The sequence below is a fragment of the Gorilla gorilla genome, chromosome 15, assembly GCF_029281585.2.
Source record: "Gorilla gorilla gorilla isolate KB3781 chromosome 15, NHGRI_mGorGor1-v2.1_pri, whole genome shotgun sequence".
Lineage (NCBI taxonomy): Eukaryota > Metazoa > Chordata > Mammalia > Primates > Hominidae > Gorilla > Gorilla gorilla.
In genome coordinates, this window is record NC_073239.2 from 65,710,257 (window position 1) to 65,730,287 (window position 20,031).

At 34.2% G+C, this 20,031-nt stretch overlaps 1 long non-coding RNA gene across 1 annotated transcript in view; it reads right to left on the minus strand.

Annotated features, from left to right (window-relative positions):
* LOC134757180 (uncharacterized) overlaps positions 1-17,080 on the minus strand; it is an 80,635-nt gene extending 63,555 nt beyond the window's left edge. The window contains exon 1 of the long non-coding RNA XR_010130877.1: positions 17,020-17,080. This is a non-coding gene — a long non-coding RNA (uncharacterized lncRNA). The remainder of the gene's footprint in view (positions 1-17,019) is intronic.
* Positions 17,081-20,031: the final 2,951 nt, after the last annotated feature.

Here is a 20,031-nt window from a genome sequence, read left to right on the forward strand (position 1 = left end):
CATTTTCATGCTTGAAACCAGCTTACATAGAGAGATGAGTCAGTGCAATGGATACTCCTAATGCCTCAAGGTTCCAGAGACAACAGCTTCAAAGAAAAGAAAGATAGGAAAAGCATTCATTCATATTTTGTGACAGGCACATCTCTGTTAGCTTATAAAGCCTAAAATGAACAGCTACTGCAAAAGATATTTGAAGTGATGAATCCAACGTTTGAGAGCACTTGATATGCCTGGGAAGGCAGCCATGTGAAAGATTAAAATAGCCCACTCTGATTTTGGCTCCACTGAAGAGTAGCAGAATCAGTCATGGAAGATGATTCAGAGAGCATTTATTTCACTGTGATATTATTTTCACACAGGTCCCATTTATTTGCTAATAAAATTATTCTTGAGGTTTATAATTTGACTGTTGTAATACTTGTAGTTTCATTTTTTTATAATTTGTCCATAAATATGAAGCCTATTTCAGATGATGTATTTGATTATTATGAGTATAGCATGAAGAGAAGAAACAAGGTCTATGCATTGGGTTTCACCCAGGGCTATGTCAAAAAGCACTACTGGAATTCTTTTGAGACTTTCTTGTTTGGTTTTTATTCCCTGTAAGTCTGGTTTACCTCCATCATTCACGCAACAAGACTGAAGTTCATTGCCTTTTCATCCCTTAATAACTTATTATAATTGGCAATGTGATTTTTAAGTACCAGCTAATTTGGTACTATTTGCTCTTTGCACTTAAACATGTTACCTACTCTGAGTAAACAACTGTGAGTTTATAAGACTACTCAATGGTATGGTTACCGGTTAAGAAATTTTACTCCCAGTTGACAGTTCTGCTTCGAAGCCCAGTTGTAATGACTGTGTGATTCTAGATGTGAATTTTAACTTTTCTGATCATCAGAAAATAAACACACTCCTTTTATGCGATTATGAGGATTAAAATGAAATAATCAACATAGAGTTTATCAAAATACATAATAAGGACGTAGCAAAGGTTAGCTATTATTATTTTTAAGTGTGTGGTTTTTTTTTTTAATCTGGACAAACGTATAGATGGCAAAAAGGAAAAAGTGCTGGCACAAGAACATAATCTCAGCAAATGCATTTGGGAACAGAGTGTGGAACTTTGATATGTTGGAACCAATGTTGCAGTTTGAAAGCAAAGCTTGACCTTGGAAATGACCTATAGGCTAACACAATCAAGACCCTGGACACAAATGATGGTCTTTGCATATCATTTTAGCCTTCAGCAGAAACTGCTACTCTGGAACCTGAAATCTATAGATGTACTTGTACTTGGATCAACTCTCTGATCTATAAAAGAGCTAGGATAACTTGGTATTTAAGATTTAAACAACACAACAAAAACATAAGTGATGGCTTTCCTTAAGGTACTTTAAACAATCTTCTATGGAACTAACAGTGGATTTCCACGCAAAAGTTAAGTATAGAGAACAAATAGTCACACACACGAAAAGTCATTAGTAAACTCAAAAAAGACAACAGATACAGGAAACGAGACAGTATCCAAGTAGAGAGAAGTAGAACAAAACCACAGGCATGTGGTTTGACTTATTTTAAATCAGAAAATAATACATAATCTTGCTAAAATTGATCTGAAATATTTCATTCATTACTTACCACACTATATTCATATGGTCGGGCGTGGTGATTCTCGCCTGTAATCCCAGCACTTTGGGAGGCTAAGGCGAGCAGATCATGAGGTCAAGAGATCAAGACCATCCTGGCCAACATGATGAAACCCCATCTCTACTAAAAATACAAAAATTAGCTGGGCGTGGTGGTACATGCCTGTAGTCCCGGCTACTCAGGAGGCTGAGGCAGGCGAATTGCTTGAAGCCGGGAGGCGAAGGTTGCGGTGAGCCAAGATTGTGCTACTGCACTTTAGCCTGGCAATAGAGTGAGACTCCATCTCAAAAAAAAAAAAATTACATTCATATTTAGTTTTACTCATTTAATGTCTAAAAATACTTTTAATATCTGTAATTTCATTCTAGAGAAGTAAAACTTCATAGTATTTTTCCAACAAAAGTTTCTCCTATGTTTTTATGTAAATTTTTATTCTGTTTAGTTGGTAAAAATTTATTATATTTCTGCAATTTACCACAATACAATTCAGTATAAAAAGATATAAATTAAATATATATTTGACTACATGAAAATGTATTTAAAACTCTTATAAGGCAAAAAAAAAAAACCATAAGTAGAGTCTGAAGGCAACTGAAAAGTAGAGATAAAAATATTTGCAAAATATATTTTAGATAAAGCGTTAGTATCCCTAACACATTTTTAAATACCTAAAAATAAAGGAGTAAAAGCAAAATCACAATAGAAAATGGGCAAAAGACATGAACAATTTTTACAAAAATACAGAAACATGGCTCATAAATATATCAAATGATATATTCTTTTCAAAATAAGATAATTACAAATTAAACTACACTGCTATATCATCTCTCACTAATCAGTTTGTGTATATTTTAAAAGTGTAAATGTTGGTAAGGCTGTAGAAAATGGGCACTAGTGAGAATTCAAACTGGTATAGGCAACAGAGCAAGTCTCCGTCTCAAAAAAAAAACAACAAAAAACAAAACAAAACAAACTGGTATAATATCTATAGAGGGGATTTTGCAATATCTATTTTAACAACATATGTGTTTAGCTTTCTACCCAGCAATCTCATTTCTAGGAACTTACCCCAAAGATACACCCAACAATACAAAAATATATGTTCATAGTTATTCACAGCATATTGTTTGCAATAGTTTGTAATCTCCCATATGACCTCACATTGGTAAGTGGTTGAAAAAATAACGTAGTAAAGCCATACAAAGGAGTATTATATATCTGTTAAAAAAAAAAGAGAGTGAAAGAAAGGAATGAGAAAGACTCAATGAACCCATATATAGAGATGTCAAGGATACACTAAGCATTAAGTGAAAAAGCAAAGTCAAAAACCAAATATTGCATGTTTTCTCACTTATAAGTGAAAGCTAAATGATGAGAACACATGGACACATAGAGGGGAACAACACACACTTGGGTTTAGCAGAGGGTGGAGGATGGGAGGAGAGAGAGGATCAGGAAAAATTACTAATGAATACTGGCTTACTACCTGGGTGATGAAATAATCTGTACAACAAACCCCCATGACACAATTACCTATGTAATGAACCAGCACATGTACCCCTGAAATTAAAAGTTAAAATAAATATTTTTTAAAGAGTAACCTTATAATGCTTTTTCTAAGTAAAAAGGAAATAGGAAAATATTCAGATATCTGCTCATTATAAAAAGAAACACAAGTAAAAACTAGAGACTAGTGAGGTTGGTTATCTGTAGGGGATGGGTGAGAACAAGGAGAAAACATAGAAGAAATGTGAGGAGGGAGTGAATGACGCTTCTCTAAAAGAATTTTCCACACAATTTTGGCTTTCAAAACCATGTTGATATGATTTGGCTCTGTGTTCCCACCCAAATCTCATGTTGAATTGTAATCTTTGACATTGGGGGAGAGACCTCATGGGAGATGATTGGATCATGGATGTATTTCCTCTTTGCAATTCTTGTGATAGTGAGTAAGTTCTCAAAGGATCTGATGGTTTAAAAGTGTGTGGCACTTCCCCCTTTACTCTCTCTCTCTCTCTCTCCTGCCACCAGGTAAAGATATGCTTGCTTCCCCTTTTCCTTCTGTTACGCCTAAGTTTCCTGAGCCTTCCCAGTCATGCTTCCTGTACAGCCTGCTGAACTGTGAGCCAATTAAACCTCTTTTCTTTATAAATTACCCGGTCTCAGGTATTTCTTTATAGCAATGTGAGAATGGACTAATACAGAAAATTGGTACTGGAGAAGTGGAGTACTACTATAAAGATACCAGAAAATGTAGAAGAAGCTTAGGAACTGGGTAAAGGGCAGATGTTGGAACAGTTTCTAGGGCTCAGAAGAAGACAGGAAGATGAGGGAAAGTTTGGAACTTCCTTTTTTTTTTTTTTTTTTCCTTCCTAGAAACTTGTTCAATGGTTGTGACCAAAATGCTAATAGTGATATGGACAATGAAGTCAAGACTGAGGAGGTCTCAGATGAAGATGAGGAACTTACTGGGAACTAGAGTAAAGGTAACTCTTGCTATGCTTTAGAAAAGAGACTGGCAGCATTGTGCCCATCCTCTAGGGAGCTATGGAACTTTGAACTCAAGAGAGATGATTTAGGGTATCTTGAGGAAGAAATTTCTAAGCAGCAAAGCATTAAAAATGTGGCCTGGCTGCTTCTAAAAGTCTATACTTATTTGCATAAACAAAGAAATGACCTGAAACTACTTATATTTAAAAGAGGAGTAGAGTATAAAAGTTTGAAAAATTTGTAGCCTGACCACATGGTAAAAAAGAAAAACCCATTTTCTGGGGAGAAATTCAAGCTGCAAAAATTTGCATAAATAAAGAGGAGCTGAATTTTAATAGCCAAGACAATGGGACAATGCCTCCACGACATTTCAGAGACCTTCACAGCAGCCCTTCCCATCACAAACCTGGAGGCCTAGGAGGAAAGAATGGTTTCATGGGCCAGGGCCAGGGCCCCAGTGCTCTGCGCAGCCTCAGGACATGGCATCTTGCATAGCGGCCATGCCAACTATGGCCATGGCTAAAAGGGGCCAAGATATAGCTCAGGCCATTGCTTCAGAGGGTGTTAGCCCCAGCTTTGGCAGCTTCCACATGGGGTAGGGCCTGTGGGTGCACAGAAGATAAGAGTTGAGCTTTGGGAGATTCCACCTAGATTTCAGAGAATGTATGGAAACACCTAGATAACCAAGCAGAAGTCTGCTGCAGAGATGGAGTCCCCATGGAGAACCTCTACAAGGGCAGTGCAGAGGGGAAATGTGAGGTTGGATCCCACATACAGAGTCCCTACTTGGACATTGCCTAGTGGAGCTGTGAGAAGAGGGCCACCATCCTCCAGATCCCAGAATGGTAGATCCACCAACAGCTTGCACCAAGTGCCTGGAAAAGCCACAGGCACTCAACACCAGCCCATGAAAGCAGCTGTGGTCAATATACCCAGCAGAGCCACAGGAGCAGAGATGCCCAAGTTCTTGGGAGCCCACCCCTTGCATCTGCATGCCCTGGATGTGAGACATGGAGTCAAAGGAGATCATTTGGGAGCTTTAAGTTTTAATGACTGCCCTGCTGGGTTTTAGACTTGTGTGGGTCTCATAGCTCCTTTGTTTTGGCCAATATCTCCCATTTGAAATAGGATCATTTACCTAATGTCTGTACCCACATTGTATTATGTAAGTAATTAACTTGTTTTTGATTTTACAGGCTCATAGTTGGAAGAGAATTGCCTTGTCTCAGATGAGATTTTTGAGATGGACTTTTAAGTTCATGCTGGAATGAGTTAAGATTTTGGGGGACTGTTGGGAAGGCATGATTGTATTTTGAAATGTGAGAAGAACATGAGATTTCAGAATGGTCAGGGGTAGAATGGTATGGTTTGGCTCCATGTACCCAGCGAAATCTCAGGTTGAATTATAATCCCTAATGTTGGGGGATAGACCTTGTGGGAGGAGGTTGAATCCTGGGGGCGATTTTCCTCCTTGCTGTTTTCATGATAGTGAGAGAGTTCTCATGAAATCTGATAGTTTGAAAGTGTGTGTCACTTCCTACCTTTGTCTCTCTCCTGCTGCCACATGAAGATGTGCTTGTTTCCCCTTCACTTTTTGCCATAATTGTAAGTTTCCTGAGGCCTCTCAGTCATGCTTTCTATACAGCCTGTGGAACTGTGAGTCAACTAAACCTCTTTTCTTTATAAATTACTCAGTCTCAGGTAGTTCTTTATAGCAGTGTGAGAACAGAGTAATACACATGTTAATGTTTGATACACTCAAGAAACTTCTAAAAAATTAATTGGACTAGGGAAAACTCTACAAACACAAAAACAAATTAAACCATATTTCACATAAATAATACAACCTACCTAAAGGGGAAAGAGAAAGAAACTAACTTTTAAACATAATATTTATAAAACCAGAAACAAATATTGAACTGTAGTTTTTTTACAGTGATATAGGTTAATAATTCTCACACAAATTTCTGTATATTCTAGGATTAAGCAAAGTAGTAAATATATCATAGACGCCTGAACTTTCAAATGACTCAAAATAAAAGTTATAATAGTGTGTGTGTGTGTGTGTGTGCACTCATGGGAAGGGCAAATATGAATTAAAAATAAGAGGCTTAATTCTCCCTGTTAAAAATAAGAGTAGAGAACACTCCTCTATTTTCTTATAGCATGTGCTTTAGAACAATTGTTATTATAAACATTCTCTGACTCTGAAATGTATGTAAAGCTTTTTAGAAGCAAAATAAGGCTCCTACCAGCTTGAAGACCCAGGAATGTTTTTCTCAAATAACTGGGAATTAACTCTTTGAAATGTAGTCATCTAGGAAGATAACTCCCCTATCTCCTGGTATTTGTGAGAGAGTAAGAAGGTACCTTGGACAGACCTCAGCTCCAGGTTACAAATAGATTGTATCTGCTGGGCTATAATAAATGAGAGAGATTTCTTTCAGTCTAGGCACTCTCTTAGCAGATTGCCTGTGATATGCATCATATTCCAGATTAATGCTTATTCAATAATTAAATTTTGTTTCTCTTCTACCTTTGTGGGGAGATTTTTCTGGACTAGAAAGATATTTTGTTGTAATTATATTTCCTCAACTCTGTGTGTGTGTGTGTGTGTGTGTGTGTGTGTGTGTGTGTGTGTGTGTGTAGAAAGACAGACAGAGAAGAGGAAGAAACAGGAAGTAAGAAGGAAAAGTAAACATAGTGTTAACATTTGGGGAATCTGGATAAAGGTTTTAAAGGAATACTTTATATTATTCTTTAACCTCTCAATAAGTCTGAAATTATTTCAAAATAAAATGATAAAATATAGAATAAAATGAAGTAAAAAGCACAGGGCACAGGAAAATTCTGAGCATGAAACTCAACATTCTTGGATTAGTTTTATTTGAGAAATCCAAGACCTTTACACAATTTTCAGAGTTCTTTCTACTGTTCACCACTAATGAGATATCAAACCTGGTCTACAAAAAATTTACCTATCTCATCACTTAAGGACAATTAATCAAACTTTTTAGAATTATATAACTCTTAGCTCTCAACATTCTAACAGGGATCATTTTATTCAATCTTTTGACAAATCGAGGAGGTTAAATTTTCAAAAATGACTAAGAAGTTATTATCATCTTTGATTTGCAGATTCTGAAATAATGCATGATGCAATGAATATTTATCAAATTCAGAAAATCTTCCATTTACAAAGGTAAAAATATTTGTAAGTCACTCTATAAAATAAACAATAAAAACTATAATATAAGCTGGGTGCGGTGGCTCACGCCTGTAATCCCAGCACTTTAGGAGGCCGAGGCAGGCAGATCACGAGGTAAGGAGATCGAGACCACCCTGGCCAATATGGTGAAAGTCTGTCTCTACTAAAATACAAAAAATTAGCTGGGCATGGTGGCGCGTGCCTGTAGTCCCAGCTACTTTGGAGGCTGGGGCAGGGTAATCGCTTCAACCAAGGAGACAGAGGTTGCAGTGAGTCAAGATCACGCCACCGCACTCCAGCCTGGTGATAGAGCAAGACTCCAACTCAAAAAAAAAAAAAAAAGAAAAGAAAAAGGAAAAGAAAAAGAAAAAAACTATAATATATACAAAACTTCAACTGTGACTTGAAATCAGAAAAGGTTTTAGTAATTTGTAATCAACCTTTTGAGGTTAGAAACAACTACAACGGGCCAGGCGTGGTGGCTCATGCCTGTAATCCCAATACTTTGGGAGGCAGAGGCGGGTGGATCATGAGGTCAAGAGTTCGAGAACATCCTGGCCAACATGGCGAAACCCCATCTCTACTAAAATACAAAAATTAGCTGGGCTTGGTGGCAGGTGCCTGTAGTCCCAGCTACTCAGGAGGCTGAGGCAGGAGAATTGCTTGAACCTGGGAGGAGGAGGTTGCAGTAGGTTGAGATCGCGCCACTGCGCTCCAGCCTGGTGACAGAGCAAGACTCATTCTCAAAAATCAAACAAACAAACATACAAAAAAAAAAAAAAAAAACTACACTGAGCTTCGGAAGTGAAAAAGATTTAGTCTCATGAACTATTTGCTTTAGTCTGTTTTCACACTTCTATAACAAACTACCTGAGACCTGGTCATTTATGAGGAAAAGAGATTTAATTGACTCACAGTTCCACAGGCTTAACAGGAAGCAAGACTGGGAGGCCTCAGGAAACTTACAATCATGGTGGAAGGGGAAGGGGAAGCAAGGACCCTCTTCACATGGTGGCAGGAAATCGAAAGAGTGAGGGGGGAAGTGCCACAAGCAAACAGATCTCATGAGAACTCACTCACTATCACAAGAGCAACAAGGGGGAAATCCCTCCCCCATGATCCAATAACCTCTCTCCAGGCCCCTCCCCCGACACGTGAGGATTAAAATGTGAAATCAGACTTGGGTGGGGACACAGAGCCAAACCATATCACTATTTGCAGAGGGAGTGTCTCAAAAACTAAAAAGTAACTTCGTAACTCTATGTACTAAAAACACTTATTTTGATATACATGTCAGTTGTACAAGTTCAGTTTTCTAAGGTTATGCACTTACTTTTGGGGTGGCCAGTCTTTTAAATGTGTATTATTCACCAGGTATATATAATAGCATTACATATTTCTTTTTGTCTAACCAATTAATCTCATAATTCAAACCATCTTTACTCATCAAAATTATATAAAATGCAATAGGCTGAAAACAAAAGGCACATCTTGTAATTTTTTCATACTCCTATTATCCTTTTGGCAAATCTTCTTTTAGTACTTAACACTAGCTTTATTAGTTGGATTTGCAAAATATTCCAAAAGTATACAAATAATCATTATAAAAAATCATTATAAAATCATTTTGCATTTGCAGAATATTCTAAAAGTATACAAATAATCATTATAAAAATAGCTAACATGTCATGAGAACTTGCTCTATGTCATGTACTATGGTAACCAAGTGTACATTTATGTGATTTATTACAGCAATCCTGAGAATATTATCTCCAGTTCATAGATGAACTAAGGCTCAGAAAGATTAAGTAACTTTCCCTATGTCACACAGCTAGTACATAGGTTGCTGAAGTATAAATCTAGTGTGTCTGGTTTTGAAGCCTATAAAAATTATCCTCAACAGTATTTCTCTATCTGTATTCATCATGTGAAAACAGAACACAGAAAATGATATGATGGACCATTTTCTCAATTTTTCCAAGAATGGTATATAATTAGAACTAGTCTAGGTGAATAGAAAAGAAGTTAATTCATTAGTTTCTATTTGGTAGTGATTAGTTTGTGCCAGACACTGGGAAAAGTGCTACATGTACATTAACTTATTTAATTACCAAAGCCATCCTGAGGGAAACATGGTATCAGCTCACGCTTCTAGGCTGGGAAACTGTTGCTCTGAATGAAAAGGATGAATTGACCAAGTTCATACAGAATTTATCCCTCCTCACCACCGGAATTCCTAGGCTAATCTCATTTATAATCACTCTCTTGACAATTGTTTACATAGAACTTTAAAAATGAAAAGTCAAAATTGGAAAATGCTTAAAATGGACATAAAATGGCTAAGGAAATTTTCAGCCTAAAAAGTAGAAAGTCTACCTAAAATTTGCAGACTGTATTTCTACCTCTGAATCTTATAGAATTATCAGAGCTCTATAATAATAATGTAGCCAGCATTTCTTCTCACTCAAAAGTCATCATGAAAGGACATTTTGTGTGCATGTTTCTCATTATGTATTTAAATTACCATACCAGTAAGAAGCCTACTCTTAGAGATGGAATTTTCACCTTTAACTGGATCATATCCTGTTATTATAAAATCCTCAAACTCAATCCTGCAGTCAGTTTCAGGCAAAATGTCTTGTCTGTGTAAAAATTTTAAGTGCTTACAACTCCAAGTTTACGCGTGCAGGCCTCTAGTGTTATAATATCTATAATTCATGTCAAATGTCAGAATCATTGTAATGAGAAACAGTGAGAGAGAGTGGCATCGTTACATGTCATCTGCAGAGTATCAAAAATATCTTCAATTCCAATGTAAAGGCTACATTTAGAGGGGCAATTCGTGACAGGTTAGAGTCAATACTTTAATCTGAAGAGGCCACTACTATTTGTCTGCTCTAATCACTGACTAACAAAATGGTTCCATTTTGCAGCCAAAAAAAAAAATGGGCTTACAGTCTTTGTGCAAGTTCTAAGCCTTTCTTTTCAAAGTTACTAAGTCTGATTACCACGAGGTCAGCATGAAAGCTGAAGCAAGAGACATTTCATCCACTTGGTGACATTTTCTTTACACTTAAATAGAAATTATTGCTCTTCTTTTCTCCTTACTTTTATATTAAAATTTGTTAAGTTCAAATATTAGTACTTACTTCAACTGTTTTTGAGTTTTCTAATATAATAAAGTCTAATGGCTTATGTAATTAAGCAAATAACATTTAGCATTATTCTGTGTTTTCTCCAAAGAAACTACTTATTTTTTTTAAATTATTGAAGGGAAAGATAGTTTTACATTCAGATCTTTTACCACATAACATCTTTCACCATACAATTAAACATATGCATTTGTTAACAGGCAAACTACGTGATTGAGGCCAACCTTCTTGACTGTGGTAGTAAAAATGTAAATAAATAAATCATTAAAAAACTAGTGAAAATTTGAAATAGCCCCTATGGAGAACTGAAAAGGGGTAAACTAGGAATGAAAAAAAGAATTTCCAATTAGAAACAAGGTTGCAAAGGTTAGAACTCCTTTATTTGTAGCAAAGGCAAAAAGTATGAGTATGGAAATTTTCCCCAAAGCAATTTTAATGATACAATAACATAATAAAAACAAGAGGGTAGATACTAGGGATATTGATGAAGATGAATGAAAGGTACCTGGGGATTCTTAGAGTGAGACTCAGGGCAGACTAGGACAACTCCCAGGTTTCTGGCTTAGTGGCTTGGGATATTAGGTGGATAGTAACCTCTGTCATAAGAGAAAACTCAGATTAAGATAAAAATGTGGTAAGATGGACAAAATAATTACTTCAATTCAGTCTAGAAGTCAAGGTAACTGCGAAACATCCAAGTAGGAAATTTATATATACTTGAACATATGAGTTCAGAGTTCAGGAAAGTAATCTCCGTTACATCCTGAAGTTATTAGTGCCTCAGTATTTGGAGTTCTGTGCTGTCCTTACTTTGGAAGTAAACAGCAAGAAAATAATATGGCCAATTAAGGACCTGAGTAACACCAACTTTTCAGGCTACATTATGGGATCATGTGAAGAAAATTCCATGAAGGAGACTGAGAAGGATTTCTATGAAAAGTAGAGGGGAAATTGGGAGTGACAGTGACTTAGTGTATGAATATCAAAAAAGAGTAAGCTCTAATACAGAAGAAATTGTCAAGTGTCAAGATCAATCTTGTCTTTTCCAGGCAGGCATGAAAACATATTCAGGAGAATGAACACAACGAATTTAGAAACTGGGATGTCACTGGTGACCTTGGAAGATCAGGTTCCTTGGTTACTGTAGGAAGTAGCCAGATTCTAGAGAACCTAAATGTGAGGTGGAAGAGTATAGACTATTTTTTTAAAAAGCTTAGCCGTAAAGTGGTGGAGACAAGTAGTAACTAGAAAGTGTAAAAGAATTGAAGGAATATTATTTTGTATTGTAAGAGAATGATAATTATTTTATACTCCAAAAAAAAAAGGCCATTGGAAAAGTACAAAGAATGTATGGAAGAATTGATGTAGCAAGACCTTTAGGGAGTTGAGTGAGATGGAGATCCGGAGGAGACCTAGAACTTAGCCTCGGGGAGCAGAAGAAACCCCGTTTCAGTGGAGATATATTTATTATGCAAGGGCACAAAATCAGGAAAGTTTTCTTGCATCTCAGATTTATCTCTGGTGTCCTCATTCCCCATTGTTATTTCAAGGTCATGTTGTCTCCTTTCTCCGACAATGCTTACCCTTTTTAAATTTACAAATTTACCTTTACATTTCTGTTTTGTTGGCATGGGCTTACATCTCCCGACTGTTCCCTGTCATTCGCTGATAACTTAGGCGCTTGGATAGCAGTTTTCCTTTCCTCTTGCAAACCGAATGGCCAACAATGATAGACTGGATTAAGAAAATGTGGCATATATACACCATGGAATACTATGCAGCCATAAAAAATGATGAGTTCATGTCCTTTGTAGGGACATGGATGAAACTGGAAACCATCATTCTCAGCAAACTATCGCAAGGACAAAAAACCAAACACCACATGTTCTCACTCATAGGCGGGAATTGAACAATGAGAACACATGGACACAGGAAGGGGAACATCACACTCCGGGGACTGTTGTGGGGTGGGGGGAGGGGGGATGGATAGCATTAGGAGATATATCTAATGTTAAATGACGAGTTAATGGGTGCAGCACACCAACATGGCACATGTATACATATGTAACAAACCTGCACATTGTGCACATGTACCCTAAAACTTAAAGTGTAATAATAATAAAATTAAAAAAAATATTCTGAAAGCATTTCAGTCTGTGTTGGTGATACTTCTAATTCTCTAACAATGTGTACAGTGATCTTTTAACCTCAAACAATTGTTATCCCTATGTCATGACCCTGGTCTGAATGTCACCTGGAAAATCTGAAACTCTATAATGTAATTAATGATTAATTAATTTAATATGTTATTAGATCTATTATTAATTACGATTAGAATCTTCTACAACTGTAACTCTCACTTCATCCAGTCATCCTATCCTCTCACTTGCATTAATTTCCATTTTTACTTAGTCATAAATTCACGGCAAAACACTTCAGCACATACCAGTTATTTGTCTATCATATTTTTCTCTGTAGTTGTTCCACTTATCCTTGGACCAAGAAAAATTCAAACATCTCCTTTCTGTTTTCTTGCTCTCATGCTGATGAGCACAGTCAAGCAGGGGTAGAGGGAGCATGAAAAATTGGATCCACTGCAAATGTATTTATTCTAGTTCAACTGTATCCTTAGTGCTGATTAGGAACTATTTTATACTGCTTAATGGACACCCATTTCAATCCTCACAATAATCCTCCCAAACCTTTACCAACCTATTTATCATTTCTTAAGTATTGTCCTCATTATAACTCCATTATAATGCCATATCCACTTCAGGCCTTTATACTTTTCCTGGACTACTGCAATTGTATCCTAACTAGGCTGTTGGCAAACAGTCCACTCTTGTGCCAATTCTTCATCTAATTGCTACCAAAATAATATTTAATACAGAGGCCTAATTATGACAGTTTTCCATATTTAAAATTCTAACTAGACTATATGCTTTCAGGATAAAGTTCAAAAACTTCAGAGGTAAAAAATAAATATTTAAAAGTCTTTAACAAGCTGGTTTCAAACTAAATTTTTGAACCCATCATGAATCTGCCAATCTTTCCCCTTTTTCTAAATTTTCCAAACTTTGATATGTAATATATTCTATCCTCCATTTAAAATAACTTTTTTTATTTTTGTGAGGTAAAATACCATACATTCTTTTCAACAATAAAAATGTCACAGCCTCTGTAAATTCTTCACTTTAGAACCCCTATGGCTCTATTTACATAACCCTTTTTTTGGAAAATATCAGGTTATATTATGTTTTCTGAGGGAAGACATTCTGTCTTATTCATCTTCCATATTGGGATGCTTATAAAATAGATAAGTTTACAATTAGAACTGCATTGGCTTCAGAACACCCATTCTTCTAAGAAAGACTGATTTTCATGACTTGCCAAGCACTCTGTCGAACAAGAAGGAACACTTAAACAACCCTGTTCTATCCCATGCCCAAAGTTCTAAAGGTTTGCTGGTCTCCAAGGACTCTCCAAGAAGTGAGGAAGCAGAAGAAGGAAACTTTATCTGTATAATCATATAGACAGATCTTAAGATTATAACTGTAAAAAGGAAAGTTACAGGCAATAAATAAAAACTGATAAAATCTATGAATTAAAAAGACCAAATAATATTAGGTACCAGTCACCTCTGTATCTGTATTTGTGTGTGTGTGTGTGTGTGTGTGTGTGTATAATTCAAACAAGTTAGCTATATATTCATCTTTGGAAAATATGTATAATACAGATTATATGTGTTATCTCACATATTTTCTCGTTGGAAAATTTGTAGAACACATTTTAGGTGTGTTCTATGGAAAGGATACAAAAGATATCTCAATAAGAGAAATTATGTAAAGAGAGAGAATAGGATTAGGTGGGAGGATCTAGAAAGTCAAAAAGGATTCAATTTTATATTTAACATTTTATCAGGAAAAAATAGAATAAACTAAATATAATATTATCTTGACTATTTTAAGTTGTACATAATATGCATTTCTGTATTTCTGAGTTTTTAATTTTTTTGAAACTATTATTTTTAAATGATAAAATATACAGTAAACCTATTGCTTTTCTCAGGTTTTGGTGAGTGAAAATGCTTATATTCTGGCTATGAAGAGGAAACACAAACATTTAAGATAAAAATAAAATAAACTTTATTCAGTTTTAGCTTTGAGTTGTTGAGTAAACTGGGCCTTGAGAAAAGCCCATAGTTTCCTTAGAAATCAAGTACTTCATCCTAGATACAGAGGAATAAAAGGAAATTGTTCTATAGAATAGTTATGGCACGTTCTCAAGAGAATGGTGTTGACGGTTCTATAATTACACAGTCTGAAGTAGTTACCAAAAGACTATTAAATATACAGAGTCTGACAGAGAATCCATAATACTGTTTCCTGTCTACTCCCAAAAATGTTGATCTACAGAGCCATCTCATTGAAGTGTGTTCAGCTATGGAGATTGTTAGCTCTTATTTTACAATAAGATTTTGCAATAAATACACACTGATAACATCTATAAATTAAAAAGACCAAATAATATTAGGTACTTGTCACCTCTGTATCTGTACTTGCGTGTGTGTGTGTGTGTGTGTGTGTATGTGTATAATTCAAAAAAGTTAACTACATATTCATCTTTGGAAAATATGTATAATACAGATTTTATGTGTTTTTTTTTCTAATAGGAATGACAAACACACAGTAAAGAATTATGTTGTCTTTCTATTGGCCATCTCAAATTTCTCATTGGTTTTTAACATTTGACATCTATCTGCATAGGTTGCTATCTATGTAATCAGGTAGAGAAAAGGTTTATAACATTAGCAAAGCTTACACTAATACTTTTTATAATTTTAATATACCAAATATATTTAAATGTTATATATTTTAGGCTTTATAGTCCATGATATATTCATATTTTATTTGAACATTTCAGAAAATAGCAAAAAGTCATATATAAAGCCACTCTTTTTTTGGAAGAGTATAAAGTAAAAAATTAATACCTAGCTCTCCAATTCTTTTGAAGTGACGACAACTAACAGTTCTTGTAAACGAATGCACAATAGTGTGAGAAATCTACCTCAGGTAGAAGAATGGAAGCACAGGACATAAAAAGCAAATGCACAAAGGATAAATATGAAAAGACTGCTAACTGCTTAAAGTGACAGTGTGAACAAATCACTCTGGTGTTTACAACATATCTGGAAGTAAAATATAGAACAATAGTGAATAAAAGAGCAAGAGGAATTAAGTAAATTTAAAAACTGTTTCGAAGTTTTCACATTGTACTGGACTTGGTAACCGGTCTAATTTAAGGTACATGGTAAAATAAGTTACAGACGTCTTTTGTAATATCTGAAGTACCTAGTAAAAGAATGATAGTTATAGTCATAGCAAGTCAGATAATAGAAAAAGTACATTGAAATGACTTTGAAAAATATGTAATTAATACAAACAAAAACAAGAAAGAAAAAAGTGAGTAAATAAACGATGTCACAGATAAAACAGCAAGATCGTACACTCCAACACTGTGTGTATATGTGTGTCTGTTTATATATAGGCAAGCAAAAATAAAGCTGGTTTGGCTATATTTACACCTAATACATTATTATATTTTAAATTATTGTTAGCATGTAATATTAACATAGCACAAAAGTAGACCTTAAGGTAAGAGTAATAGGGATAAAGAAGGACATTTCATAACGATAGTTAATTTAACAGAAATATGTAACATTAATGACATACCATTAAATATATACATATAATTGATAACATTAAAATATATAAATCAAAAATTGATGAACTAAAATTAGATAACAAATCTACAATGTAAATAGAAGACTTTAAAGTACTTATTTCAGTAACTTATAGAAAAAGAAGACAGTCATAGAATACTCAAGCAACATATTTAACCAATTTAACCTAATCAACATTTACAGAACACTGCTCCCACAAATACAGAATATGTATATTTTTCAAGTGCATATAGAACATTTACCAAAATATTATGAACCATGAATTGTGTTTCAACACATTTCAAAGGCTGAAAACAAGACAGAATAGATTGTATGAATACCGTAGAATTAAATTAGAAGTCAAAAAGGAAAAAAATAACTAGAACATCTCCACATTCGTGAAAACAAATGAAAACACTTTAACCTTTGGGTAAAATTTTAAAATTTAATCACATGGGAAATTAGAAAATATTTTGAACTCAATGATAATGAAAACAAAGCAGATCAAAATTTTAAGGATGAAGCCAAAGCAATCAGAACAGTTAAGTCCTTACTTAACATCATTAATCTGTTCTTGGAAACTGCAATTTTAAGCAAAACAAGATAAAATAAAACTAGTTTTACCATGGGCTAACTGATATAAACAAAAGTTAAGTTCCTGTGGCATATTTCCAGTCACAAAAGTATCACCGAACTTCTAAATAAAGACCAAACACCTCTAACATAAAACGCTGAAATAAATGAGCTACACATACACTTAAGAAAGATTAATAAATACAAGTATAATGATTATTTACCAACTTGTTCCAGTTCAGAGGTGCAGGAAGCTGGAGCTTATCCTGGCAGCTCAGTGCTCAATGCAGCGACCGACCCTGGACAGGAGCCCATCCCAGCACAAGGCACACTCCCACACACCCACACTCATTCAGACTGGGACCACATAGACATGCCCATTCTTCTAACACACACGGCTTTGGGCAGAGGTAGCACTGGCTGGGAATTGATTTTTCGTCCCTCATCAATGTTATAAAGAAACATTATTTGAGGACTTGCTGTACAGGAAATTTTTATAGCTTTATATGGTTATATTAAAGAAAAAATAAAGATTTTAAATCAATGATTCAAGTTTAAGGTAGAAGGTGATGAGCATTTTAATGTAAAAGAAAACAGATGGAAAGAATACACATGAGCTAAGAAATTAATGAAATGGACAACAAACAATAGAGCAAATTTAAAAAGCAAAAGATCTTTGAGAAGATTAATAAAACTGATGCACCTCTAGCCATAGAGCTCAATTACCAACACCAGAAAAGAAAAGGTGCTGATCACTATCGGTGTTAGGGACATTGAAAGGAAAAATAACAAAATATTATAAACAAGGTTATCACAAGAGATTAAAAATTTGGATAATATAGACAAATTTCTTGAAAAACACAATTTGCTAAACTAATGAAAGACTAAATATAAACTTTGACTATATAATATATATAATCTATATCTACGTATATAGATAAATATATGCTTAAATTCATGTTTAAAAACCAATGTCATTCAAATTCTTTAAAATAAAAGGTATAAATAGCTGCACTGGTGAGTTCTTCCTAATATTTTGAGGAAAAAAATAATATCTTCTACAAATTTTTCAGAGGTTAGAATCACAAATTATTTTATGAAACCAAATAATCTCAGTACCAAAACCTGACAAAGAGAATAATAGAAAGACCAATTATGAGTATCTATCATGATCATAGAAGCCAAAATCCTAAACAAACATCAAATGGATATACAGATATATAAAAGATTAATACATCAAGACCACATGGAACTTATTCTAGAGATATATATTAATTTGTTTTTTGAAAAAAATATCAATTAAATTCAAAACATTAACACAAAAAGAAAAATAAACCTATGAACTTCTCCACCAAAACAGAAAATCACCCATTCACAATACCAAAAAATCTCTCCAAAAATTAAGAAAAGTAGAAAACTACCTTTTTCTGAAAGAGGATGCTTAGAAAAATCTACAGCTGACATCATATTCTAACATGAAATACTGTATACTTTTACTTCTAAAGTTTGTACTATTTGTTCAACAAATGTTGAATTTACTCAACATTAATGCACAAAAAGGAAACAAAAGGCATAAAATCAAAAAGGAAGGAGTTAAACCATCTTTATAGATGGTTTCATTTGGAATTTACAAAATCCAATTGAATCTACAAAATAAACTGTTAAAATTGATAAGTAAATTTAGGAAAGTCACTGTTTACAACATGAATCTATTTATCATAGAAAATATATTTGTCTTTATATATATACTAAGGAAACACAATTAAAATAAATATTAAAATATTAAAGCTTATAAGATCATAAAAACATTGCTGAGAAAAAATTTTAATGAAAAAACAATAAAAATAATAGGGAAGGAGGGAATGATGAAAGGAGGGAAGAAGGAAAGAAGAAAAGAAGGAAAGAAAGGAGTTAAAGTTCGTGCATTAGAAAACTCAACATTTGTCAATTTTTCATATGTCAATTCTCCCCAGACTTATCTTTGCAATACAATACTGACCAAAACTTGCTAATGCATTTTGAAATTTGACAGGTTGATTGTAAATTTACATTGAAATAGTACATATGTGAAATATCTAAGCAAATATTGAAAGAAGAAATATTTGAAGAATTTACATTACCAAATTTGAAGACTTAATATAAAGTTACAATAATGAAGACATAAAGTGAGTGTTAAAAGATAGCTAAATATGAAATGGAACAGATTAACAGCCCAGGGACACATCCATGCATATATACTTTCTTGATTTTCAGTGCAAGTATCATTGCAATCTAATGGGGAAATTTTTTTTTTCAATAAATGGAGGAACTGAATATCCTTATGTAGGAAAAAATGAGTCTTGACCCCTACCTCACATCTTACAATAAAATTAATTTAAAGTGGATCCTTGACTTAAATGTGAAAGTGAAACATTTAAGCTTATACTAAAGAACAGCAACAAAAATAAATCACAGAGAATAACTTTACAGACGGGAGGCTGGCAAAGATTCCTTAAATAAACAAAAAGCACTACATTTTATAATGACTGTATTGGGCATCGTTAAAGTTGACTCATTTTTGTCAGAACGCATCATGAAGAAAGCAAATAAGCATGCAGCACTGGTCGCACACATTTTCAATGTATATAGTTAAGAAAGCATTCATTTCCAGGACATATAAATACTTCCTGTATCTCAGTAACAAAGAGACAGACAATCCAATTAGAAAATGAAAAAAAAAAAAGAATCGAAACCAGTATTTCACAAAAGGGGATTTCCAAATACCCAGTATTCATATTAGAAAAAAAAAACTTATTACCTTATGGGAGTGAAAATTAAAATAACAATAACATATCAACACATAAACCAGAAAAGTTCAAGTGAAAAAGACAAATTCTAACATAAGCAAAGATGTGAAGAAACTGGATATTCATACATTACCAGTGTTGATGCAAACTGTATAACCATTTTGAAAATATAGCTTGGCATTTTCATACAGAGTAATACATACACTTACTACATAATGGTAATTCAAGTCTAGGTATTTTCACAAGATAACATAAAACAAATATCTACAAATCACACATATAAGAATATTCAGAATTACTTTATTTATAATAGCCACAAACTGGAAACAATCCAAAAGTCTACAACAGGAGACTAAGTAACCAAATTATGGTATATTTAATCAATAGACTACAAAAATAACAGTAATAAAAGAGCACACTTCTGATATTTATAAAACCTAGCTGTATCAA